A 26917-nucleotide genomic window follows, 5' to 3' on the forward strand; every position below is an offset into this window, starting at 1 on the left:
CTGGCCATGATCTTTTTAACAGACTTTTCTAATCGCCAAACACAACTGCAACCTACACCAATGAAGTATTCCACCTCACAACTTCTCATTGTACCTGCCTCCTCATAAATATTTGCACCAATCATTTTCAACTAATCATTCCCTTCCCCATCAACCATCCTATTTTCCTCAATTCCCTTTCCTTTCTTGCCATCCCCCTCAAATGCTCTCATTGTCATAATTCATGTATCTTCCTTTCTGTCCTCCATATTGAGGCAAAGGCTAGAATTAGCTGCGACTACAGTGTCATAATTTCTAACCAATAACATTTCTAGAATAGAACACTGAATAATTAAAAAGTCAATAATATTTTGATTGAGTCTTCACTGATATGCAAAATATAGATACAGATGGATAATAAGTATTCACAGTAATCTGCATGCAAAAAAGTGACTTTGCATAGTGCAGTCGGTCCTTTTGTGGTGTCAGAGCAGTCCCTGACTCATGTAATATCAAGAGCTGATGGAAAGAAACTGTTCTTGAACCGAAAAATGCTGGTCTTTACCTTCTGCCCAAAGGCAGCAGTGAGAAGAAGTTGTGACTAAGGTGATGGAGTCCTCTCTGACTTTGTGTGCCTTCCTAAGGCAGTGCCTCACATATGCATTCTATGAATGGGAGGTCGGAGCCTGTGACGGACCTGTCTGTTTGTTACTTCTGTGTTCCTAGGCAGTTGAATTCTCAAACCAGGCTGCAATAAAACAGGTCACCATACCTTTCACAGTACAAATGTAGAAGCTTGATTGAGTCTTCACTCTGACTCCTTACAAAGTCAAAGAGTTAGTGTGCCTTCTTCAATGTGCTGACTCCAGGAAAGTTTTTCTGAGTATTAACTCTCAGGAACTTGAAGGAAATAATACTCTCCACCTCATTCCTATCAATGTGGACAGATGCGTCCCTCAGCCTCTCCTTCCTAAAATCCACAATAAGATCTTTGGCCTTAATGTTGAGAGCAAGATCCAACCAGGTTCTTGATTTCCATCCTGTATTCTGACTCATCATTTCCAGTTATTTGGCAGACTAGTAGGGTAATCAATGAATTTATAGAATAAATTGGATCTGAACATGGCTGCGCAATCATGGATGTACAAGGAATTGAGAAGGGGACTAAACATGTAGTTTTGGAGTGCCCCTGTGTTGATGGGCAATGTGGAGGAGCTGATACTGATTTGCACTGATTGGTGTCTATCTACGAAGAAGTTGAGGATCTAGTTGTAGAGGTTTGAACAGAGGTATTTTTGGTCATAGGTTTTGCTGGTATGATGGTGTTGACTGCAGCTCGATATTTGAACAGCAGCCTGATGTAGCAGTTCCTCTGGTCTGGATGATGTAATACAGAGTGGAGGGCCATTGAGATGGAGTCTGCCATTGAGCTGTTGATACATTCAGTACAGAGAATAATTAATTTTTTTTCAGATATCAAGGGGTGTGGGATTAGTGCAAGAAGGTGGTGAAGCAAAGGATCAGTTATAAATGATGAGGGACAGAATGGCCCATTGCTGTCTTTTACTGCTTTTATTTTTCTGTAGATAATGACAATAAAATATCTTAGACATTATTCTCCTGATATTTATTCAAAATTTATCCATCTCCTGAAAATAACACTGTTTTCAACCAAACTTGTTTTCCATACACTGGCTAGTTCGCAATCCAATTTGTTATTTTGCTTTTAATTTCATGGGGTCTTATAGATGCTATAGTATCATTAAACTGTTGTATCAAATGCTTGTATAAAACCTAAATCTATAATATTCACTCGGTTCTCTACACCCAATAATTGTATCCCATCACAGTCTTGGGAGGGAGGGGGGTGGGGGTGGGGGTCTAGAATGGATGTATGGCTTGATCCAACATGTCTAAAATTATGTTGCCTTCTATATTAATTACACTATTCTCAGCAGCAGATCATTCTATATGAAACTCCCGTTTTGTTGGTCGATAATTTTAGAAAAGAGTGTTGCGTAATGTATCATTTTACTGACATTGTATGCAATATCTCTTTGCTTTATTTACAAACAACATTGTGGCATATTCCATTGCAAATACAGATTACAGAGCAAATTTGTTCCTTTGATTTACACAGGTCTGATTCCTGATCGCAGATGTGATACCCACTCCTTGGATGTGCTTTATGGGTCATAAATGAGAAGAAGGGAGAGAGATGTGTTACAATGGAGAAATTAAAAGATTCAATACAAAATGCCTAAACTGGTAAGTTTAGTTCTACCATACTATTTTCTTAATGTAATTATCAGATTAGCCCTTGCCTTGGATTCCTTTCTAATAGTCACTCACTAATCCGAAACATAGGATGGAAACATCACTCTTTTTAAACAGATTAAAGGAATTATTACATCATAAAGAAAGCTTTCATTGGTGAAAGATGTTTGAAGTACACATCTGTGCACAAAAAAGTAGTAGAAAACATCATCTAATTTTAACGTGCTTTCTGAGATTTTTGTAATAGACTGTTGGTCATTAATGGGTGATTAACGATATGGGCTGCAGGACAAAGAGGGTGCAAGGTGACCTTGAGATCACTGAAATGCTTACACAGCAGTGGAAAAAAGTCTTGTTTATAAGTGAAACCAGCTTTCTGAAAAGAGGAATGTTTAAAGAATGAAAGGGCAAATCCAACACTTAATCAAATGGGATTTGAATTTGGTCAACTTGCTAAAGTATCTCAATTTATGCACTTGGACTATTTTGAGTTCTGAAGAGATTCCTTGTATATTAATATTTCTTACAATGAAAGAAAAGCATAGTCCTTGAAACTAGTCTACCCTCTGATAGAAAAAAAATTGGATGAATGTAGTGTCATTCACAACATTAGGAAGTTACTAAACATTTACCCCAATGGTGGAGTTTAATTGTAGACATTTTGTAATGTCAACATGACTAGATGGCCAAATTTTCCCACAATAAATTTTCATAAGTGTGATCAGATGAGAGCTGGGAAAGTAAGTTCTACAGTATGTGGAATTCTTGTGCAAACCTAAAAAGTCTAGGTTTTCTGGCTGCTCTCCCAGTATTCCCTAAATGCCATTTGCTGAGCTTGAATTTGGAGAAACTCCCTGACACTTGCACAAGTCCATACAGGAACAGCAGGAAGTGTTTTGGTAATTCATCTTTTGTTTTTTTCTTTGAGTTTATATTTTTTTTAACTGCTTTAATTTTGAACTGCTTCTCAATTCTATTCTGAGTTTATCAGCTGGATGAGCATGGAGTGGCTATCAGAGTAGAGTTGGGTTTATTCTCTACTACACCCAAGCTCCACCCCACTGTGCCATTCCACATCAATACATCATGCACAGGTTTTGCTGCCGTCTTTGAAATGTCCCATAAGATCCCTGGGAATGGCCAGGAATCTGGTTTGTATAACATTATGAACACAGTAAAATTAACTTAAATCCAGAGGCATAATATCTAAAACTGAAACATAATTAAGTTTAACACTTTTCAATACCAATATTAGAGTTGGTAATGAAGGTGATTGGGCCTATGTATCTTGAGCTAATTTATTTGATCATTATTGTCTTGAAATGTGAGAAAATGACGTAATGAAATAAAGTAAAGCAGTATAAGGGTATTAAAGGTTATGGAGAGAAGGCGGGGACGGGGTACTGAACTTTAAGATCAGCCATGATCTCGTTGAATGGCGGAGCAGGCTCAAAGGGTCAAATGACCTACTCCTGCTCCTATCTTCTATGTTTCTATTAAAGGTTATGGAGAGAAGGCGGGGACGGGGTACTGAACTTTAAGATCAGCCATGATCTCGTTGAATGGCGGAGCAGGCTCGAAGGGTCGAATGACCTACTCCTGCTCCTATCTTCTATGTTTCTATGTAACACACCTCTGAAGAGCTCCCCTCCCATGGCCTCAAAGCGAAGTGATAATTAATGTTTTTGAAATGTTATTCATTTAAATAGAAACTCAATAATATCTGTTAACTCAAAAGCAAAGGTTAACTATATTTATTGTAGGCTTTATATGGAATAAAACTGCAAGAAATGATGAAGTCTATTATTTAGATTGGATTTAAAATATACAAAAGTTACAATTCAAAAGGGTGTGTCTCATTCAGTTCTGTTATGATCAACAGATGTTTTCTGTTCATTGTAACTTTTCATCCTAAATTATAAATAGATCTAGGCAGTCTAGAGCAATAAAATGATAGAAGTGGATTAAAATGTTCCATTTTCCCAACAGAAGATGACATTGAAGTTCTAGTTTAACTATTTTCCCTTTGCATCTTCTGCTTTGCTTTCTATTGAAATTAAATTAAAATAAATATTTAATTCAGAATGTATCACAACCACAGGTGAAGAGCATTTTTAACACTGTCCAAATAATAGCTTGCACACATTCAACTCTTCAACATTTTTGGACAAAATATCATTTCTATGGAATTCCAGCAATGAGTTTGAAGAAGTGCTTTCATGGTTAAATTTCATATTACTAAGAAAACTATATTCATTGAAAATTTACTTGGCATTTGTCATATGAGATGTATTTATAATAGGGTCAAAGAGAGGTGAGAACAAACATTAAAATATATTTGAACTAATACCAGAATGTCAGAAAGAGCTCCAGAAGTTCAATCTGAGATAATCACAAGATCTGGAATTTACAATAACAAACTCTTAATAAATCTACCTGTCACCAGTCTTCCTCTGAGGGAGGAACAAAAGGTCACGTAAATGGCTACATTCCATCATTTAAAAAAAACTCAAAAGTTAAAATGAGGTGCCTGGAGACTAAAATGAGTGCTTTAAGCAGCTGTACTACTTAAGTTAAAGTAATTTTAAAACTATTTGCTTTACCTAGCTGAGTGAATAGAGATAATCATCACAGAGGAAAAGTGATAAATGAAATGAATCAAGTTTTGTAAGTGGACGAAATAAAATCCTTTGCATTGTCCATGTCTTCAAAATGTTGAGCGATGCGGGTAATGGATTTTTGATATGGAAATAAGTTTACACAGGTTATTTCTGTGTCCCCAATTCACCATGGAGATACTGCTGCAGTTTACAAAATTCACAAAAGTACAATGTGCTGTTGAAACTGTTTCCTGTTGAGGTAAAGAAAAATGATGGATGGCAGCACCAATACAATGAAAATTGCAATGTTTTAATAGGTGAAAATGAGTGCCAATTCAATACAAATGTGTGAAAATTAGAAATGCATCCAGTTTAATTTTAGATTAAAAAAACCAAAAATGACTCCCGTCATCGCTGATAAAGTTGTTGCCCTTTGAACTATTACTAATACTGACACTGTTGGTTACTGCAGAAGGTCACTTGGTAATAATTGATTTTCACAAAGAGAAATCAATTTATTTCATTGTTTTTAAATGTTTGTTCTTGGTAAGCTAGCAGTTAATATTATTACAACTTGAATACACCTGTACATATATATAGTGTTTTTAATATGAAAAAATTGCCAGAAGGCATAAATTCACAATAATAGACTCAAGAACGGAATAAGATAGTAGGGTGTGTAACTTCAAAACTTTTGATGCTTAGTTTTAAAAGGAGGCCTTTTTTTTTGCATAAATCATCACTGCTGCTAGGTCAGTTTTATAAAATTTATAATAAAACTAGCAACTAAGTTAAGAAGTGTGCTTTTGCAGTAAGCTGTTATCCTTCAGATTTTCTGGGCACTTTATTTTCATTGCATGTACTTTAGCTTTATGTTCTGATGTTGAGAAAGTGAAATTTCTCCTTTGGGGAGGAATGAGTGTTTACTTGGATTCTTCACAAAGCCTTGTTGATTGTTTCATTTGAGGTTTTTTAAAAAAATGCTGCTCTAAAATAACATGGATATTTTAGTCTCCGATTACACTTAGCTACATTACAAACCCTAAAGGCAACCTTTCACTGTCACTTGGTTGTAGATGTTTTGCTCAGCAAATAGTAATTAACTTTGACAGAAAATGATTGTGGTTTTAATGACAAGGATCCTTTACCCTCTCACTTTTATGAGGGATATTCCTGAAAGCTTGGATGCATTTGAATTGAAATATGTAATTTGGCTTTAAGTTTGATTCAAGGAATGGTGGAGCAGGGTGAAGGGGAAAGAAGTCAGTTAAAAATCACAGAAATTATCTCATGCAAACAGGAAAAGAATGTCTCTGAAGTTGTGCATACAAAACTGAGAGCTTCCCTATGCTTCATTTGCCAGGTCTTTAGCAGGAAAAGAGCACTTTTTTTGTGATGTTAATAAAGCAATGGATGTTGGGGCAAATTAGCAGAAACTACACAATAGAGCTCTATTTCCACCTTGTGGGCATAACTCCAAAAAGGCAGGAACCTTGTGTCAATTCAAGCAGCAAAATTGGATGAACATCTTGACAGTCCTTGGTCATTTACCCTCTTTCCTCCCCCCCCCCCCCAACCTTTTCACTCCCAACTCTCTCCCCACCATCACAACTCTCCTCCTATGTCTGATGAAAATCAGGAGTATCGTGTTTCTGGAGCCTGAGGTTATTATGTTATTTGGGCAGGCTGAGGAATTGGCACAGCTCCAACTTACCTGCAGCTGTGTGCCGAGTTGCCCGAGTTAAGTTGCAACATTTTTTGCAGAGAAGAACATCTGTTTTTTTTTTGAAGGGGGGGTGGGAATTAAAAAATGCTCTGAAACTAGAGTGAACCATTTAATAATGGGAACACTTGGCTCGTTTTAGCATTTGCTACTTTTTCAAAATTATTCGGAAACAGCAGACTTCTGATTCTTGTAGCTTGGAAAAGGCTAAATGTGGGCATCCAGGAAGTGTTGTGATTGTTCCCCTTGGGATTCTTCCTTTTGGAAAAATGTCTCATAGGAGTAAAACAATGACTACTTGAGAGAACAGAGCTATTTTTAGACTCCTTTTATTCGTGGCTCTCTGTGCTGTGTGCTAAATTAGCAGACTACAGTCCATTTATAGATCAGCATTCTAGGGGGAGATAAGGACACTGGCATCAACTTTTCTCTGCACTGCAAACTTCTGTTTCCTCTTCCCAAAACTATCTGAGGCTCAGTTGACTCATTAATTTTGCTGTGTTTGCTATCAGTGCTTCAATAACTACAGCTAGCCATACTCCACAGGCTTGCAGAATGAAACAAAATTTGTCCAACCTGTCAGAGCAACTTTTGCCTTGAGCTTTAGGCTAAAGAGCGGGTAAAGGTTTTCTGTCGTCTTGAAATCCTTTTAAATAGGATGTAGACAACCATTGCCACTCAATACTTTTTTTGTATGGTGCAAGATGATTTGGCTTGAATGCTTCCAAGTGTGCTCCCATACTTTTCTTAGTGACTTAGTCCAGCAAAAATGTTACGATCAATAAAGGTTTGATTTGGTTAGACTCAATCCCTTTGAGGAATATGAGAAGGAGCAGAGCCTTGTGTTGTCACTTCCAAGACCACGATATCTTGTGTAATGTCATATAAGCCTTTGTTGTGCCTGAGTCAAGGGACATTTAAGCTGGTCACTGACACTGACATTGCTTTAATAATAACTATTATGGCCTTATTCCAATATTACTTTATTATCTGGTTTCTAATTTTCTTCAAGGATGGAAAATTGGCAGTGCTGCTGGAGTTATGCACCAACAGTGCTACCGGTGGAGTGGACCGAAGAGAACAGAGGCACAGTCCTAATGCTGGCAGCTCTGTACAGATATTAAGCATCCGGTTAGAGGTGTTTTTAAACTAAAATCTACGGTCGCTTAGTGACTCTGAAGGGATTCTCTTTCTAAGGGGTGGCAGGTGACAATAATGGTAACTCATTAGCCCCTTTCACACTGCCAAATAATGTGGGTTGAACCAGGCAATTTAGTGGTCACCTGGCAGTGTGAATGCTCCCAACTGGGTGTGGGAGGGGGGAGGGGGGTAAGAATCAACCGTGCTCTGATACTTGATAGGGGGTTGTATCAGAGCCCGGCTGAGTTGACTCAGAGTTGACTCAGAGTTGACTCGGCTACAGTGTGAATGGCCAATCTGCTCAACCGGGTGTCATTAGTGAAATTAATGCCTGCATGCGTGCATCAGTTTGGTGGCTTTAATATTAGTGCAATTATATTTCACAGGATGGCCAATGAAGCTGTCAGCATACCTGTGCTTTAAATCATCTCAAGGTTACTTATAATACCGAATACAATGTAAATGCTATGTAAATAGTTATACTCTATTGTTTAGGGAATAATGACAAGCTGATCTGTCCTAAGTTTGAATAGTTTCAAGCCCACTGTGGTAGATATTCCCATGGTATTTTATACATTGCACACGTTTGTAAAATTGTGTGCATTTTTCCTACAGTCTTTTATACATTGTGCGCGTATGTCTTCTTAAATTGTGCGTGTTTTTTTCCCAACAATCTTTTACACATTGAGCGCATATGTCATGGGGGGTGGGGGTGGGGAGGGTGGCCTGTTGATGCAGTTTCTTATAGCATATAAAGAGATATTTCTCATCTAGTCTAATATGTTTTGTACATGCAGTGTATCTTTTTAAACAATCCAACACATAATCTTTCATCTTCTCCGTATGCATACAATGAAAAATCTGTCGCAACTCTCCCTTGCCTGTTATGTTTCAAAATCTCTGTAATTTGAATGCTTACACAGTCCTCCTCCCAACAGATATAGTTCATATGAATGTGAGACAAAGTTTGTACCTTCTGGGCCAATGTCAAGGCCACCAGCATTATCAGCATTGGGACAGGTTACATAAGTCCAAACTGGAAGTTGGTGACAGTAGCCTCAGATGGTCCAAAACAATCTTTACGTCCCAAATATCCTTATATCAGGGTACCGGAGGACAAAGTGGAATACTCCTTTCATAAATCTTTTGATCAGGGGGTGGTTCATCATCTCAACATCACATGCTCAGAGTCCTGGAGCATCAAGAAAGCAGCCAATGCACTCTTTGCTGTATTCACCGCACTGCAGCGGGCCCCCCTGCACATAGAACATAACAGTTAGAAAACTCAGTTCGCCTTCGATAGAGGCTGACTGTTCATTCAGTCTGATTTGTGCACAGTGCCTTTTTCATTTCCCCACATAGGAGGCATACTGTTTCTGTGTAGACCTTCTCCAAGATGCCCACAGGATGTGCAGAGTTCTAGGCTGCAGAGCATTTATGTCAATCCTAGCTCTCCGATTCTGCAACCTAGCAGACTTAAGTGAGACAATGGATGAGATATCTTTGACACCGTTTGGATTAGCAGACCTCTGATTTTCGTGAATATCAACGGAGTCCCCACCATAAGTCTCAGGAGTACGGGAAACAAACTTTGGGAAGGCCAATTAGGCACTACCAGCAATTCTGAGGCATCGTCTTCCTGTACCTTATTCAGTCACTGCCACCAAGCAAACAGGGGGAATGCATAAAAGTTAAATTTTGACCAGTCTAGGGTAAAGGCATCACTCACCCTCTGCTTGGGAATCCAGCTGCCAGGACACGATCCTCGGAACATGGGCATTAACCCTGGATGCAAACAAATCACTCTCCGGCCAAAGGTGTCTGCTTGCAGTTTAAAATATTTCTTACCCAGAGTCCATTCAGTGCTATCATTGAATTTCCTGGACATCAGGTCCGCCTGTATGTCGATCCGACCCGGCAGGTAACCCAAATGCTTCTCTGAATGCCCCAGTGCCAAGTCTCAATGGCTAATTTGTTACAGGAAGGAGATTTAAGACCTCCAATATTATTGAGGTAGGCCATAGCTTAAATGTTATCTAACCTCAGCAGTATATGAATGTCAGCTTCCCTCGCACAGAAAGACTCTGCTAGCATTTCCAAATAATTTATGCCTGATTTAGAGGCCTCCCTGGGCTCAATGTCCATCCATCTGCCCCCAGTAGAGACCTTTAGATGCATGGCTCTCCAACCTTCACCACTGGCATCTGACCTGATCTCCAGGTCCACCTTTCTGAGCTCGATCCTCTCTAGTTAGCCTCATGGGCCTGTCAAAATGCCCCTGGCTGCCTTAAGAGCAGATATTTTGTCCCTTTCCAGGAACCTTTAATTTAGCAGGCCATGTTGTACTGCCAGGAAAGCCACCACCAGTTTCCCAATCAACCTGGCCACCTTTCTTATGGAGAGATGACAATCTGTCATGAGCTCTCTGCAGGCAGTCCTGATCTCTGCCACTTGGTAGGCACCAACAGTGATTTCTCGGGATGTATAAGAAACCACACATGGCTTAATAATCTCGAGGAGGCTGCTACTGCCCTTTCTGTTTCCTCAAACGATCTGCCCACAATAAGAGTATCGTCTAGGTAACCCATTACCACGTTTCTCTCTGTCTGGAGCTTGACAAACACCAGCTTCAATAACTTGGTAAATGCCCTGGGCGCTGAGCTTAGCCCATTTGGTAAAGCCTTATACTGCCATAGCTCTCCCTTCCAGGAAACTTCCTGTGCTGTGGGCAGATTGCGACTGAATAATATGCATCTTGTAAATCTATTGAGGCCATGTAATAGCCCTTATGTAACATAGGCAGCACAGAATACATGTTATCCATTTTAAAATGCCTGAAGAAGATGTATTTGTTAAGATCCAATAGATCCAGTATCACTCTAAGCTGCCACTTCTTTTGGGTCGCATGAAGATGTTTGATACAAACTCATGTTTTTCATGGCAACAACGTTCAATAACGTTTTCCTTTTTAACACAATGATCTCGGCATGCACAGCCTCAGTCAGATGTGGTCTGCGCATATATGTATATAGACCCTTCCTCCTTATCGGAGGGAATTTGATTTTATATCCCTTCACTGTCTGTCAAATAGAAATATCAGTGGTAATATTACACCATCTGTCATAGAGTAGCGTTAATCAACCGTCAACCTTTAAAGTCTTGCAATTATCAAGAGTACTCGACTGTAAATGCGTAGCATTCACTTCCTCAACCCGCCTAGTCTATGGGCTGGTGCATTCTGGGCCCTCCTCCGCGAAGCACTTTGAGTGGGAAAGTTCTGCTGCCGCTGTCTCCACTGAGGGTGTTTCCTTAAAAAAAAAGAGACCAGCTGGCTGTAGCCACTTGGAGTGGGAAACCGCCTCAGACAACCTGCTTAAATTCACCCGCAATCCTGCGATAAGGGTGAAACATAACAGGTTCTCTTGCCTGTGTTCTCGAACCTCTGACCATGCCAGCTGCTGCCTTCTGCTGCTCATTAAAATCTTTCACCTGTTTGCTGAGATCGTTACCATATAGAAATTTCATTACAGGATTGGATGGCGTGCACAAATGAACATATCTTACTTACATTTAGGTTGGACTTGATCAGCTCCTTTCTGAAGGCATTCATTTCAGAGTTTGCATGGGATAACAGTGGGTCTCCGATAAATCGTGTGAGAGAATTTGTGCGAATGCAGTGATACCTTTAACCAATGACCCCTGTAGTCTTTGCAATTTCATGTCTTTTGCCCTTCTGGGGACCTTTAAATTGTCCCATATCGTGGGGTTTACCTTAGGCACCTCCAACAGAGGGCAACTAACAGGGCAGGGGTACTTCTTGATGGATTCTTCTAGTACCATCTTCTGAAAAGCATTCAATGCCATATATGTTATAGACCCCGCAATATCATCCTCTAGTAGCTGGCCAATACCCTTCGGTACTGCAAACCTCGGAAATAGCTGGTATATTCTCCTCGTGGCTGGCCTGAGCAGTGAGTGGGGATTTAGGTGACTCGACCTCCATTATCAGCCCTTCATCATCTTCCCATGTATTATAAATGTCCTACCCCTGCTCTGATGGTGTAGGAAACTTACTCATCATGGCCATCACCAGTTCCTCCAAGTTGACCAGACGACTTAAAATTTTGTTGCTGGTTGAGGTCTCTGCTGTCTGGCAGGCCTTACTCTCGGACCCCGATCGAGTGGGTGCCCATTGTGCAGAGACCACTCCCTTCTTCGGCTTTTTCTGGTTATTCTCATCTGTCGAGTGGGCAGCTTTGCTACATGACGTGTTAAGTTTGGCTCAGGTCCTACCTGCGCTTGTGTGAGATCCCATCCGCACATGCGCAGCTCCCACCCGATATACTGAGGTCCAATCATTTCATGTAGCTCACCTCTTGCAGTGGCATAATGGTATCACTGCTTGCTTTTTTAGGCCCCGATTTCCACTAAGCCAGGTCAGTGCATCCAGACTTGGATCCCACCTTCAGCGAAGGTAGATCTCTGTTGCCTGATCCCACCTCCAGCAGAGGTAGATTGGTATCGCAGCTATTGTTTGCAAACCCAAACTTCAACGGAGCTAGGTCAGTGCAGCTAGCCTCAGGCCCCACCTTCAATTAAGGTAGACCACTGCCGCCCAATCCCATCCCCACAGAGGTAGATTGGCCTTGCTGCTCCTCAGCTGGGACACTGCACCCCGGCAGGCCTGCTGGATTTTTGGCGCTAACGAAGCACTATGGGGGCTCTTGGAGGCCTTCCTCCTTGGGCTCTTGCCGCCTGGCCTCTGTCGCAGCCCTTCATCAGGACCTGGGAACCTCCCACCAGTTGTCCCGGACCTTTTCCGATATACCTCCGCCTCCGGAGAGCTACTTCGGGGCCTTTTTCTCCTGCGCCAAAAACGCCTGCTGCTCCTCCCAAGTCAACGGATGTAATGGCTGCGCCTGTGCAGATGGGATCTCACGTTGGCGAATGTAATTTGGGTTCATGTAGGTCCCACAGGTTAAGAACCAGATAAGTTGAGGTACAAAGCATGCGTTTATTTCAGGGATGCAAACGGGACAACAGGGTAAATATGCTAGGCAAACCTATGCACACATACACACATAATACGCAAGGGATAATTGTGCATTTTGGATAACGAGGGAGGAACCAAGAGAAGACTGGGACAAATTACATGAACATTCACTTTCAATAGTCAGGATCAAGGTGATACTACGTGCCCCCACCCCTTGACCGGTACAGACACAACTCTTGCTACCTAACCTCGGGACTCACCCCAACCCAGTGTGAAAGGTGCTACTTACGTGCCATGAGGAGTCCAAAGAGGCAGAACAAAGGGGAACATGGTCCTTTATAGTTCTGCAGGCAATACTGGGGGGGTGGGGGGTGGGGGGGGTCAATCACTCAGGGCAGACTGGGCCCCGTTGGCTGCTGTGGCCAATGGCTCAAAGCCAAGTGCTGGGGCTCAGCAGGGATCAGCCGAGGTGATTCACCTGGTCCAATTGGATGAAGGTCAGTGCTGAATCTGGGCAGGCTGCCTGGACTGCAGCACCTGATGATTTAGGTGGGCCAATCACAAGGGTCACCTTGATGGCTTGGGGTGAGTCTTTGACCTTGATTGGCAGGTAGTGTGTCCTCCGAACAGGAATGCAGCAGTGCCACCAAGTGGTGGACACTGTCTGTCCATTACAGCAAACCAACACACATTACGAAGAATAATAAGCCGTATGGTGTGATAGCCTTCATTAACTGTGGGATCTAGGGCAACACTGGTTAACATAATGGTTAGCAGAGCACCGTTACAGTGCTAGTAATCAGGACCAGGGTTCAAATCCAGCACTGTCTGTAAGGAGTTGGTACATTCTTCTCGTGTCTGCATGGGTTTTTCCTGGGGGCTCTGGTTTCTGTTCAAAACGTACAGGGGTTTGTAGGTTAATTGGTGTAATTGGAATATTGCCACACCTCGAGGTCGGGGCGCCACCTAGTCCTTCATCGGATCAAGATGGAGACAGGCCATTTTGTCGTGCTTTGTGGTTGATGCCATTTTGTCTGCCTGCTGGCCAAGAGGAGAGAGTCAAAATCAACATGGAGATTGACGGGGTTTCCAGAGCAGTAGCATCGGTCATCCTGGATCAGGCAATACCTCACCAATTGAATAACTCAACGATGGAGGTGAGGGTAAACAGACATTTGACTGATTGCTTAGTGAACACTAGCTCCATTGAGAGCTTCATAAACTCTGCAATGGCTTTGCAGTACAACTGAAGAGTAAGGGGTCCTGGTCTTCCAGAGACAGATGGACAAAATGGTTGACGAGTACAGATTGAAGGCCACCTTCCTTTATCTCGACATTGTCACCATTTGTGGACACTCTCTGGAAGACCATGATGCCAACCTCCAGAGGTTTCTCCATACAACCAAGGATCTGAACATCAGATGTACCCGATGGACTATCGTATTTTTCTAGCTTCGCACTACGACGATCCAGGGGTATTGTATAGTACACCTAACTGTAAAAGTTGGGGAGGGGGGGGAATTTTGTAAGTTCCGATTGTATGTACTGAAGGATTTGTGTGTTCCTGTGTTGCTAGGTCTGGACTTACTATGTCACCTTAAAAGTATGACCATGGAGTACTTTGGCCCACTCCCTCCAATCACGGTGCAGAACAGAAGGTCCAAAAAGTTGGACTCCACATGCAGTCTCTCCACCCTAAATATCGATCCCCCTCCACTGTTTCTGAACCTGACTTCCGATTGCAAACCAATAGCTTACAAAGATCAGGTGATATAGTGTGGGGGATCGGGAATTTATCAGAGCCAAGACGCATGGCTGCTCAAAGAAAACATCATTGAGCCTAGTAACAGCCCATGGAGAGCCCAGATGGTAGTTGTGAAAGGGGAAAAAAAGTCCAGGCTAGTGATTGACTATAGCCTAACAATCATTTCACACTCCTGGATGCGTACACCTCCCTCGAATTTCGGACATGGTGAACGAAATTGCACAGTACTGGGTCTATTCAACCATTGAGCAAAGCTGCATACCATCAGTTACTGATCCATTCTGAGGATTGGCCTTACACAGTATCTGAGGCATACAAATGGCTCTATCAGTTCTGGATGGTCCCTTTTGGTATCAACAATGGGGTCCTGGTCTTCCAGAGACAGATGGACAAAATGGTCGATGAGTACAGATCGAAGGCCACCTTCCTTTATCTCAACAATGTCACCATATGTGGACACTCTCTGGAAGACCATGATGCCAACCTCCAGAGGTTTTTCCATTCAGCCAAGGATCTGAACATCAGTAAGTGTGTGTTATAGATGAAACTTCTGGTGATCCTGGGCTAAGTGGTGGAGAATGGCGACATTGGCCATGACCTCGATTAAATGAGCCCCCTGTTTGATCTTCTGATCCCGAGAACCTTGAAAGCCTTGAGGAGGTGCCTGGGCTTCTTCTCCTACGACGCCCAATGGACAAATAAAGTCCATCCCCTCTTAAAGTCCACCTCTTTCCCATTGTCGGCTGAAGCCCAACTGGTGTTTGACTACGTTCAGAGCTACATCGCATGCATGCGGTGGATGAATGTGGAAAGTGATGCTTCTGACATAGCCCTGGCCTCTACCCTTACCCTTGGCCTATTTCTTCCACACCCTACAAGGCCAAGAGTTTTGGAATTTATCAATAGGGAAAGAGGCTCAAGCCATTGTACAGGCTATCAGGCATTGGAGGCATTACCTGACCAGAAGAAAATTTATACTGCTCACTGACCTGCGATCGGTGGCATTTATGTTTAATAATCCAAAAAGGAGCAAAATAAAGATTTATAAGATCACTAGGTGGAGGATAGAACTCTGCATCTATAATTATGACATAGCATACAGGCCAGGTACTCTCAATGAATCTCCAGATGCCTTGTCAAGAGGAAGCTGTGCCTCTGGACACACCGGCCAGTTGCGGTCACTGCATGATGAGCTTTGCTACTCAGGCATCACCCACATGGCTCATTTCATCAAGGCACGCAATCTACCCTACTCCATTGAGGACACCAGAGAAATGACCAGGTCCTGCCAGATATGCGTGGAGTGCAAGCTGCACTTCTATCGCCCCAACAAAGCGCACCTGATAAAGGCATCACACCCCTTTGAACAACTCAATGTTGATTGCAAGGGCGCCCTCTTTTCTACCAATGGAAACGTACTTTCTCAATGTTATCGATGAGTATTCACGTTTTCCATTCGCCATCCCCTGCCCAGACACAATCACCACCATGTTCATCGGGGCCTTGCATTCTATTTTCACCTTGTTCAGGTATCCCAGCTATATCCATAGCGACCAGGGCTCATCATTTATGAGCAAAGAGCTATACCAGTATCTGCTGGTAAGGGGCATTGCCTCAAGCAGGATGACTAGCTACAATCATTGGAGGAACGGACAAGTTGAAAAAGAGAATGTGACTGTATGGAAGGCTGTGAAATTGACTCTCCAGACCAAAGGCCTTCCATATTCGTGCTGGCAAGAAGTCCTACCCATGGCACTCTACTCCATAAGGTCACTCCTCTGCATGGCGACCAGTGCAACTCCTCACGAGCTTATGTTTACATTCCAGAGGAAATCCATGTCTGGGACTACTCTCCCGTCTTGGCTAATGGCACCAGGGACAGTCCTGCTGAGAAAGCACGTGAGGAGGAGCAAGACGGACTCTCTGATCAAAAGGATGCACCTGCTGCACGCCAATCCAACATATGCCTACGTAGCATCCCTGACGGCAGAAAGGACATCATCTCAATCAGAGACCTAACACCTGCCAGAAATGAGGATCCAATGCCTCATGCGTACCAGGAAGTACCGAGTACCCCACTCAGGGTCTTGGAGGACACTGCTCGGGAAGTGGACCAATCCACCCCATGACCTGAGCTGGAGCCCTCAAGACTCACTGACCCAGTACCACAGAGGGTCCATGAAGTTCAGGAACCCCAAAGTCCTCAAGTACTGCAACGCTTGACCAGAATTACCATACCGCCCCACCCCCCTCCCGACAGACTTGTAAAGTATTAGTTGCTTTGAATGAATGGTCTCCGTTTTTCACCCACTCAATTCTGAAGGAAGGGGTGAATGCAATGAACTGGAATTCCTCCCCTGGCTCCACCCTCACCTACCTCAAAATAAACCCTGGTTTTCCCAACTTACCTCAGATTCACCGGAGGATTATTGTATCTACTGGTCATTGATTGTAAGCTATTAAAAGCGTGTTTGTATTCCTCACTTGTCTCTGAGTGCATTCAGTCGTGTTACAATGTAGTTTTGGTCCTATTATTGAAGTAAAGATGTATTATCATTGAAGTCATTTCAGTGATTCAAGTTGAGCAAATGGAGTCTGAGAGGCAATCTTGCTAAGACATACAAGATTTTTTTGGGAACTTAACAGGTAAATGCTGGGAAGATGCTTCCATCATAAAAATATTCAGGATCGGGAGTTACAATTTCACAATCGGGGAGCACCCATTTAAGCACACGGTTAGCACAGTGGTTGTAGGTTAATTGAGGTATTTTGGCAGTACAGGCTTGATTGCTGGAATGGCTCGTTACTGTACTGTATGCCTAAATCTAAAAAAATGGGTGACATGATTAGCATAAAAGTTATTGCAATGCTATTACAAAACCAATGACCTGGGTTCAAATCTGACACTGTAAGAAGTTTGTACATTCTCATGTCTGCATGGGGTTTCATACGGGTGCTCTGGTTTCCTTCCACCTTTCAAAGACCTATGGGTGTTGTAGGGTAATTAGGTATTCGGATGGCATGGGCTTGTAGGTTGGAAGGGCCTGTTTCCAAGCTGTATGTCTAAATTTAAAATTAAAAAAAATAACATTTATAAAAGACCGAGATGAGGAAAAATTACTTCTCTCACAATGTTCAATAGAACCTGAATCGATGAATGTTTGTTCCCATCTGGGAGAAGATAAAATTGTCATGGTGGTTCAACTGTGGTTAACAAGGAATTTAGAGATGGTTTTTTATGCAAGAAGACTTGTAAATTAGCCTGAAAAAATAGTGAACCTTGTGACTAAAGAATAAGGGATTAATTAAGAGGAAAATAAAGTCTGAAAGTAAACTTGTAAGGAACATAAAACTTTACCACAAAAACTTTAAAAAGATATCTGTAAAGAAAAAGATTAAAGACAAATATAGGCCCCTAATGTCAGAAATGGGTAGTTCAAAATAAAACAAAAGTGCAGAGAATAGTGTTGCAGAGAAACAGTTCAGTTAAAAACCACTTCACAAAGGGGATCACAAATAACATCCCAGAAACATTAAGGAATCTAGGGCCTAATGAATGGGATGACTCAGGGGAAATCAGTATTAGCAGGGAAATGGTACATGGAGAAATTGAGGTTGAAGGCCAATAGATCTCGAGGGCTTGATGGTCTGCAACCCAAAGTACCAGAGGAAATGCCCCTAGAAATTATAGATGTCTTGGGGATCTTATTCTGACCTTCTTGGATCAATTCCACTGAGCTGGAAGGAAGCAAATCTCACGTTAAAAAAAAAGAGAGAAAACAGTTATAAACTGATTGGTCTAATGTTGGGAATGGGGAAATACATGCAATTGGATTCTGGATTTCCTTGCCTCCAGTCCACAATCAGTGAGGATTGGTAACCATATATCCTCTACAATCTTTATCAGTAACCGGAGCATCACAGGGCTTGTTCTTAGCCCTCATTTTACTTGCTTTCACTTTTGACTGTGTGGTTTGGTAGAAAAGGGCACAGAGTCATGGGAAGTAATGAAAACAAGCAGAGAGGACATGGAACCTATACAGATTAAATAGGAGGAAGTGCTTGCTGTCTTAATACAAATAAGGGTAGATAAATCCCCAGGGCCTGACAAGATATTCCCTCGGGCCTTGAGGGAGGCTAGTGTAGAAATTGCAGGGACTCTGGCAGAAATATTTAAAATGTCCTTAACCTTTGGTGTGATGCCAGAGGATTGGATGGTAGCTTACATTGTTTTATTGTTTAAAAAGGCTTCAAAAATAACCCTGGATATTATAGGCCAGTGAGCCTGACATCATTAGTGGGTAAATTATTGGAAGGTATTCTAAAAGATCTGATATACAATTATTTGCATAGTCATTGACCGATTATGGATAATCAACATGGCTTTGATTATCCAATCTTATTGAGTTTTTTGAGGAGGTTACCAGGAAGGTTGACGAAGGAAAGGCTGTGAATTTCAGTAAGGTCTTTGATAAGGTCCCACATGGGATGTTAGTTAGGACGGTTCAGATGCAAGGTATTCATGGTTAAGTAGTGAACTCGATTCGACAATGGCTGGATGGGAGAAGCCAGAGAGTAGTAGTGGATGATTTATTCTCGGACTGAAGGCCGGTGACTTGTGGTGTGACTCAGGAATCAGTGCTGGGACCATTGTTGTTTGTTATCTATATCAATGTTCTGGATGAGCTTCCAGCTGAAGTGGTGAATTGGGGTTTAATTTTAACATTTAAGAGGAATTTGGACAGGTACATAATGGGAGAGATATGGAGGAATATGGACTGGTTGCAAGTCAGTGGGACTCGGCAAAAGAAATTGGTTCGGCACAGACTAGAAGGGCCGAAGAGGCCTGTTTTTGTGCTGTAATGTTCTATGGTTCTAACAACACAATCTACAAATTCGCTGACAATACCACAGTGGGTTGTATAAAAAAGGGTGATGAGTTAGCACACAGGAGAAAGACTGAAAACTTGGCTGAAATTGTATACTAACAAATAACCTTGTACTCAATGCCACCAAAACCAAAGAGCTGATTATAGAAGGGAAAAGACGAGGCATATGATCAATTTATCATTGGAAGATCAGAGGTAGAGAGGGTGAACACACTTAACTTCATGGGAGTTACTATCTCAGTAGACCTTTCCTGGTCCCAACACACGAATGTCATTGTGAAGAAAGCATGTCAATATCTTTATTTGCTCAGGAGTTTGATATGACATTGAAAAATTTGGCGAACTTTTACAGATGTCTAGTGGAATGTGTGCTGACCAGCTGCATCATGGCCTGACATGTGGGTCACCAATACCTCTGATTGAAAAGCCTTGAAAAAGGTAGTGGACAAAGTCAGTACATCACAGGCAAAACTCTCCCCACCATTGACAGAATCTACATGGAACACTGCCATCAGAGAGCAGCAGCAATCATCAAGGATCCACACCACCCAGGAGTGAGTACAGGAGCCATAGGAGTCATACCTTTAGGTTCAGGAACAGTTGCTTCCCCTCGACCATCAGACTCTTAAACAACAAAATCAATTTAAGGACTCTTACACTATTTACAGTGTACATTATTTATTAGTAGATATTTGTAGAAAAAAAAGTCACTACGTTCACATTTCTTTCTTTACATTTCTCTCTTTTGTATATATATCTAATGAATCATGGCTGACAAACATTTTTCATTTTTTAAATGGATGTAATTAATTGGGTGGATGGATCATAACCAGTGGATGTGGTACGTTTAAATGTTAAAAAAGATTTTATCAAGGTTTCATGAGAGAATAATGTGCTGTGCAAAGTTTAGTGGGATAGTGCCATGAATAGAAAGCTGGTTGGTGATGGGGCAATCAGGTGTCAGGCAGTGACTAGTGCTTGGACCCCAATGAATTGGAATATATTATCCAGAACTCAAACAACTGGCAAAAAAAAATGAGGAAAAACATTAAAAAATTCAAATTAATAAGACTGGGCAGATCGACCCTGCGGGGGAATGCTGAAACTTTATTGGCCATGTGCAGGTTTGCCCCACTGAACTAGCATGCCCCTCAATGTGTGCACATTCTTTTCACAGTTGCCACTTGTGTGGAGGTGGAGTAGGTTGTCAGTGAAAGGAAGGTGCGCCGAGGGCTTAGCCGGGACATTTGTGTGAAGGTGAGTCAGGTTGTTTTGGTGAAGGTGGAAGCAAACATTCAGCCAGAAAAGTGTGCCGGTCATGTCCAGCCCCAGCAGCAGTTTGAAAAAAAGTTTCAATAAAGTTGTGTTGGAATGAAATTGCAGCACCCAGGATGAAGATCCTGCTGATGCTGCTCGCTGCCACCGCGACTCTTGCAAAGTGTCTCCTTATCTCTGCCTAGTAAGAGTGTTTATTTTTATTAGTATTAAGTATATTAGTAAGGCTTTATCTGTAAACTTTGGGGAGGGGAGTTAATTATGATGGCAGCACGGTTAGCACTAATGCAACACTGTTACAGTGCCAGCGACCGGGATTCGAATTTAAATTTTATAAAAGTCACAGGAATTACTTGATTAAAGTGAACTTTACATAATTAAAGACAATACTGATTTTGTTTTCAAATTACTTATATTTTGCACTGTATTTTGTCCTTTAAACAGTGTATTCTTAATTCAGGTGTGTTAGTTAGGCATTGGAAGAGTGAGTCTCAGTCAACCAGAAAATTTGCATTTCTGACATCTGCAATTCCCATAGGTGCCAGATAATAGGGATTTTATTGTATATTAATGATACAAAAGAATGAAATATAATATCTCCCAGTTTGTGAACTATACACAGCTTGATGGAATTTGAGCAGTGAGAAGGGTACAAGGAGGCTCCAGAGTGATTTGGCAATTTGCAGTGCAATGTGGAAAATGTAAGGTTATCCACTTGGGTGGTAAAAGAACACCAGATGATGAAAATAAGTATTCTGATAGAGCTGGTTATTAAGAAGGCAATTCTGGTTCTTGAATTTGTGGGTCTGTCTTCTGAAGAGATTGGGATATTTGGGCAAATTTGGTTGTGTTTGGAAGATTGAGTGTGGCCTTTATTGAAACGTAAAATCCTGATGTCTGACCGATTAAAATCAATCTGGATGCAGAAAAGAAGTGTCCATTAATGGTGACTTCCAGAACCAGGATTTATCTCTGGATATAAATTTGGCCATTCAAGACAAAGATGGGAATAATTTCTTCGTTCAATAAGTGCTGAATCAGTGGAAAATGCTGCCACAGAATGTGTAGAAATTTGTGTTTACAAGCGATCTAGAAATATCAATTATGAGAAAACCACCACAGATAAAGTCAACGGCTTCCAGAGAACAGGCTGGGAGGGAGAGACAAGTTTTGAGCCAAGGGACATTCCAGATGGGAACTTAGAATCAATTATCTTGTTGTGTATGCACTTATACAATTAAGACTTGAAGGCGTGGTGCTTTTCTCATTCTTTAATACCATCAGACTAACATGGCTACTAAATATATATAGGGGTGGCATCATGAAGTGGGCATCATGATGTACAGCAGGGAGGGCTTATACACCACACTCTTTCCCCCTCCCACCCCCCCGCCCCAAGCAATAAATGTTGAATGGGCCTCCCGTAACTACCATTACTACATTGGGCCCATGACTACTAGTGAGTATTAGGGTACGTATACTGAGTGATTATAATATGGAAAGGAACTTTATAATATCTATGGAACATAGTCCTTAAAGTGTTCAGGTGGCTTTCTTTCTTTCTTGGATTGCCTTGGCGTGGCACGCTGGACCAGTATTTGCTCAAGGGCTGTTCTGGGTGGGACCCATAGATAGTTGCATCAACAGTGACTGCCGGCCTTCGCTGGCCTCCAAGGTTCTATGTGCTGGGCTGCTTTTCGCAGTTATTGGGCTACCCATCTTCACCCCTCTTTCGGCCCAAGGCCACGTCAGGTCTGGTTCTACCTCCTCCAGGTTGTAAGGTAGTTTCTGGACTTTAGTGTTAAACAATGGTCACAATCGGTCAATGTGTCATTTCCACGGTCTGTCTCCCACTAGAGCAAAGAATGAGAAGGGGCTCAACTTTTGTAGGATCACCCCTACCTCCTTTGTATTATCTGTAATCTTGTCCCAGTACTCTCTCGCCTACCTCCAGTGCACTAGGTAAAGTTTGTGACAATGTGGATTTTTCTAAACGGAGGCCCAGATCCAGGTGAACTGTGGACAGCCTTGTCCGCAGGTTGCTGCCAAACATCAATTCCGCTGGGATGCATTTTGTGGTAGAATGTGGTGTGTTTCTGTACCTCAATAGCAAATCTGTGTTTTTAGTTTCCACATTCCAGTACCATTTTTAATCTTTCTTGAGTAAGCTGTTTAGGGGACTGCATACTGTCGACATGCTAGGGATATATTTCCGATAGTGATTTATAATCCCTAGAAAGGACTGTAATTCCGACTTGTTGGTTGGATATGGGGCTTTGCGAATGGCTTCTGTGGCTGCAAGATCCATTCATACCCACTCCTTGTCCATTGTAAATCCCAAGTATGTCACTGAGGGAAGCATGAAGACACACTTATCCTGTCGTAATTGTATATTTGCCTTTTTAGGACCTTTTGAAGGTTTTGTAATGTTCCTTGTCATTTTGACCCGTGATGATGGTATCATCCAGGTAGCCTCCCACTGCTATTCTGTGTAGTAATTTGTCCATTGTAGCTTGAAAAATCACAGGTGTTGCTGAAATTCCGTATGGCAGGTGTGTACAGGTGAACAGTCCCAGGTGGGCATTGATTGTCACATATTTTCTTGATTCTTTGTCCAACTCTATTTGTTGGTATGCCTGTGACATATCTAATTTTGTGAACGTTTGCCCTCCATTTAGTGCTTGGAATAGTTCTTCTACTTTGGGCATGGGGTGTTCTGGTGCTTTTAGTGCATGGTTGATGGTGATTTTGTAATCGACGCAAATGAAAATCTCACCATTTGCTTTCCGTACAGGTACAATGGGCGCTGCCCAATCACTGTATTCTATTGGTTCTAATATGCCTTCATCTTTTAATCTATTTAAATCAGCTTCAATTTTTCCTTTTATTGCAAATCGAACTGTTCTGGCTTTGATGAACTTTGGCTCCACATTCTCTTTTAATTACAGTTTGGCTTGAACCCCTTTTATCTTTTGCAACCCTTGCTGGGATACCACGATGTGGTCATTGAGAATCTGGTTGAGTTCTGGCTGAGTGTTGTCTTCATGGTTTACATTCAGTATTGAACCGATTTCCACCCAGTCTAGGGGAATGTGTTGTAGCCAGTTTCTTCCAAAAAAGCTGGTCCCTGGGTATCTACAATGTAGAGAGATAGTGTTTTCGGTTGTTGTTGCTTGTATTGTACCTTGACCAGACATTTTCCAAATACTTTGATTTTGTCTCCTGTAAAAATCTCAGTATTACTTCAGTTGTTTTCATCGGAAGTGTGGTAGCAAGCGTTGCTTTACATGTAATGGTATTAAAGACAATGCAGCCCCTGTGTCAAACTCCATTTTCAGACGTTTGTTGTTTATTTTCAGCTGACTATAGATTGCTGTGCTTTTTTCATTTATCTTTGAGATGTGCAAGACTTCAGCTGTTATTTGGTCATCTTCAGAGCTGCTGCTATGCTTGTTGTTAGGGCTGCTCTCTCTCCCTCTCTCTCTCTCTCTCTCTCTCTCTCTCTCTGCTAGCACTTTGACCTCGACTGGGTGCTTATCACAATTTTGAGTCCATCTGCGTTTTAATTGGACATCTTGCTTTGATATGTCCCTTTTTGTTCCAACAGTGGCATTTGGAATTTTTGAAGAAACAGTTTTCTGGGAAATGGTTGTATTTGTAACAGAGGCACTGATGGCAGGAAGACCTCCCGACCAGAAGGTCTTGTTTGCCCACATCCAAATTTTTGTATGCCATTTCTGAGCAGCAGGCAGTTCTATAAGTGATCTCAAGAGTTACTTCATTGTCCATTGCCAGTAATTTTTGCTTTGCCTGGTGATCTGCCAAGCCCTTCAGCAATCTGTCTCGAAATGCTTGGGTCAGAAACTGCTCGAAGTGACAGAGCTTGTACAGTTTACGCAATGCTGCCAAGTATTTACATAATGCCTCCCCTGGCATTTGTTTCCTTTCATAGAATCGTTGCCTTTCTGCCATAAACGGTGGTCTAGGACATAGGTGGTTTCCCAGTGCTATGCATAACTCGGTGTATGTCTTTATCCTTGGGTCCTCCGTGGACAGCAAAGTTTTAAGGAGATCGAATGTTTTCCTGCCCATTATATTGAGGAATAGGGCGCGTTTTTGGTTTACCGGGGCTTTAATAATATTACGGACTATGCTTTAGTGGTTAAACCATTCTACGTAATTACCCCGATTTTCAACTGCTTCATTGAATTGTCCAAACTTTCCCTCTGCCATCTTGGCACGCTTTCGCTTTGATCTTTTTGCGGAGCTCATTAGTTAGTCATCTTTTACCTTTATCCTTTTGCTTCCTTCCCCCGGTTAGTGCATGGAGTATGCGTAAGGTTCGTTTAGTTCCTTGTTGCCACTGTTGTATATGCACTTACACAATTAGGATGGAGACATGGTGCTTTTCTCATTTTTTAATACCATCAGACTAACATGGCTACTGACATAATGTCTTACATAATGTCTTTATCGCAAAAACACTAAATGCCTTGCTGACCGATTCCACTACTTGTCAAATGGGCTCCCATTCATAAATTGGCTTCCTGCCAAAGACAGCTGATTGACTCCATTACTTGTCAGACACAATCTAGCAGTCAAAAGCTACAGGATGCACATAGCCACATTGAAGGCACCAACAAGACCTAGGCTTCACAGAACTTCAGCCTAGCAGCTTCCCTCCCTATTGTTGGTATCGATGGCTTTCTGTTTAGGGTGAAATTTGCAAGTGTTAATTAATGACTGGCATTGAGGCATAAAGCTCACGGAAGTCACTGTCGATTGGGGCAGCTTTCCAGACTGCTTCTAATTTTATATGCTACTAATTCCTATCTTTTAATTATGACATGTATATGTAAAAAGCCAATTGATGTTGACCATTTCCCTGTCTTTGGAAATGTGCAAATACCAACTGTAATGCCTTAATTTGTAACAATGCTTTCAAAGAGATACCTCTTGAATTTGTATTCAAGAATTGTCTTTAAATATTGTACCCTTCGACTGAGTAGCTGTATTAGCTAAAGGTGACGTTGTCTACCCGAATCTAATATTACTCATTCCTGCTGGCGTGACTCAATAAAATCTGTGTTTTGTACTTTGTGGTTCTGCAGTACATTTTGTACCTTGACAGAAAGCATGATTATAACAAAGGCATAGAGATCAAATCATTAAATTTACTCATAAAGGAGCTAGATATCATACAAAAGGCAGTAGAGGTCAAGGGAGAAGGGGAGGAGCAATCATTATCACAAGATCACAAGATATAGGAGCAGAAGTAGGCCCATAGGCCCATCGAGTCTCCTCTGCCATTGTAATCATGAGTTGATCCATCCACCCACTCAGCAAATATCTGTCAATCTTTGCCTTAAATACACCCAACAACCTTGCTTCCACAACCACCTGTGGTGACAAGTTCCACAGACTCACGACCGTCTGACTAAATAAATGTTTCCATATCTCTGCTTTAAATTGACCCCCTCTTATCCTGAAATTATGCCCTCTTGTCCTAGAATCTCCTACCATGTGAAACATCCTTGCCACATCAACTCTGTGCAGGCCTTTCAGCATTTGAAATGCCTCTATGAGGTTCCCCTTCATCTTTCTGTACTCCAACGAGTACAGTCCAAGAGCTGACAATCATTCCTCATATGCTAACTCTTCCATTCCTGGTATCATTCTGGTAAATCTTCTCTGAACCCTCTCCAATGTCAGCATGTCTTTTCTCAAATACAGCGCCCAAAACTGTACACAGAACCCCAAGTGAGGTCTCACCAGTGCTTTATAGAGTTTCAACATTACATTCCTGTTATTGTATGCTATCCCTCTAGAAATTAATGCCAACATTGCACTTGTCTTCTTCACTATTAAATCAACCTGGAGGTCAACCTTTAGGTTATCCTGCAAGAGGATTCCCAAGTCCCTTTGCACTTCAGAATTTTTAATTTTCTCTTCATCTAAATAAGAATCTGCCCATCAATTTCTTTGACCAAAATGCATCACCATTCACTTTCTAACATTCTGTATTTTTATGGGCTCTCATCTTGTTCAGCAGTATTATTTGTGGCACCTTGACAAAGGCCTTTTGAAAATTCAAATACACAACATCTACTGCATCTCCCGTCTATGGAACTTGTGATCTCTTCAGAAAATTGCAATAGATTTTTCAAGCACGATTTTCCTTTAAGGAAATCATGCAGATTTGGGCCCATCTTTTCATGCACCTCCAAGTATTCTGTAATCTCATCCTTGACAATTGACTCCAACAACTTCCCAACC

At 41.8% G+C, this 26917-nt stretch overlaps 1 long non-coding RNA gene across 2 annotated transcripts in view; it reads left to right on the forward strand.

Annotated features, from left to right (window-relative positions):
* The window catches only part of LOC138753529 (uncharacterized), a 92547-nt gene that overhangs the window by 57477 nt on the left and 8153 nt on the right, over positions 1-26917 (forward strand). For both annotated transcript variants that reach the window (XR_011351223.1, XR_011351224.1), the window contains 2 exons: positions 2120-2247; positions 7592-7710. This is a non-coding gene — a long non-coding RNA (uncharacterized lncRNA). The remainder of the gene's footprint in view (positions 1-2119; positions 2248-7591; positions 7711-26917) is intronic.

The sequence above is a fragment of the Narcine bancroftii genome, chromosome 2, assembly GCF_036971445.1.
Source record: "Narcine bancroftii isolate sNarBan1 chromosome 2, sNarBan1.hap1, whole genome shotgun sequence".
Lineage (NCBI taxonomy): Eukaryota > Metazoa > Chordata > Chondrichthyes > Torpediniformes > Narcinidae > Narcine > Narcine bancroftii.